The sequence below is a fragment of the Triticum urartu genome, chromosome 7, assembly GCF_003073215.2.
Source record: "Triticum urartu cultivar G1812 chromosome 7, Tu2.1, whole genome shotgun sequence".
Taxonomy (NCBI): domain Eukaryota; kingdom Viridiplantae; phylum Streptophyta; class Magnoliopsida; order Poales; family Poaceae; genus Triticum; species Triticum urartu.
This window is the reverse complement of record NC_053028.1, coordinates 101821082-101823030: the sequence shown is the minus strand read 5'-3', so window position 1 is coordinate 101823030 and position 1949 is coordinate 101821082.

Sequence of the window (1949 nt, the reverse complement as noted above, 5' to 3'; positions counted from 1 at the left end):
GTTAGTTCCTTGGTGACCCAGGGTCATTTCGGACAAATCAGGTCGGGTTGCCTAGTGGCTATAAATAGCCCACCCCCTATAACCATAAACGGTTGGCTGCTCAGAGTTAAAGTACGGCTTTTGTCGTGTGAGAGCAACCCACCTCTAAGCCTTTGAGAGAGAATTCCTTGCGAGGATAAAGCCCTAACCACCCAGAGCCAAAGAGTATTAGGCATCACTTAAGTCTTCCTGTCTGTGTGATCTGAAAACTTATTACACTTGAGGACTGTGAATCCTCCAGCCGGTTAGGCGTCACGTTCTGAGCATCCAAGAGTCATTGTGGATCGCCGGTGAACGAAGTCTGTGAAGGTTTGGGAGTCTACCTTGAAGACTTACCAGAGTGATTTGGCGAGGTCTGTGTGACCTTAGCTCAAGGGGAATACGGTGAGGACTGGGTGTCCTGAGCTGCGTGTTCAGGACTGGGTGTCCGGGACTGTGTGTCCTCAGGTTTAAATACCTAGCCGCCCTAACCAGACGTACAGTTGTCACAGCAACTGGAACTGGTACAACAAATCATTATCTTCAACGATTCACTGGTTTCATCCTTCCCTTCCCTTTACTTACTGTTGGTCCTTGTGAAGTCATTGTATGATTGCACTATCTTTTGTCTTCACTGAGTGACTGTTTGTTCTGATTGGCTTCTTAATATCTTCCTACCTGATCCTTACTACCTAGCTGCTATTAGTCATTGTGCTTTCACTTCATTGAATACTTGACTATGGTTTGCCTAGTGTAGTCTACCTTCCGCTGCATGGTAATAGGTTTATTTCTATCGTTTGTCTTCGAAGCTTCCACGTTTTGAAGACTTTCATAAAAATCGCCTATTCACCCCCCTCTAGTCGATATAACGCACTTTCAGTTTGTCTCTGTATCTTTTGCTGACAAGGACGCAGAGAAGACATTCAACGGTTTCAAGAGAATACATATGATTTGGAGAGTTAGAGTTTGAGATAGAAAGCATAGAGAGGTTAGGGTCCGTTCACATTCAATTAGTTCAAAAGATTCAACAAGAAGACATAGCTATAAGTGAATGTTGTAGAGGACAGAACACTAGTATATATATGTATATATATGTGAAAAAGACAATCAAACCAACATAGTGAAGATAATCATGAGGACAAGTTGAGAATGAAGACAAACAAAATGTGAAGACATAGCAAATGTAACGCCATGGGTAAAACACTTCAAACGGAAGAATTTGGTGGTGGCGTTACCCACCGTATAGGAAGTATTAGACCCAGACACGGCGCACAATTATCGTGGCGCTTTGAAGTCAAATTCCACATTAATGTATTCACACTTAGAATGTATGTCTTCATTGATTGAAGATATACTTTACTTCGTGTGTTGCACATCTAAGGCATCAATATGCATAAGTGTTAGGATGTGTGCCTGGTCATAGTACATTTGAGGATTCCAAGATATTTAGCTCACACCGTAACTTGCAAAATCTCTTCTCATCCAAGGGCTTGGTGAAGATATCTGCCAATTGCTCTTTAGTGTTGACGTGTATGATATCAATATCTTCCTTCACAACATGATCTCTGAGAAAGTGATGACGAATTTCAATGTACTTTGTCTTCGAGTGCTGAACTGGGTTGTTGGCAATCTTGATGGCGCTTTCGTTGTTGCTGTAGAGTGGCACTTGCTTCAGATGGATGCCATAGTCTTTGAGTGTTTGCTTCATCCACAGAAGCTGAGCGCAGCAAGATCCAGCAGCAATGTATTCAGCTTCAGCAGTGGAGAGAGATACACAGTTCTGCTTCTTTGAAGACCAACATACAAGTGATCGTCCCAGAAAATGACATGTGCCTGATGTAGACTTGCGATCCACCTTGTCACCAGCATAATCAGCATCCGAGAATCCAACCAGATCAAACTCTGAGCCCTTTGGATACCATAATCCTAGA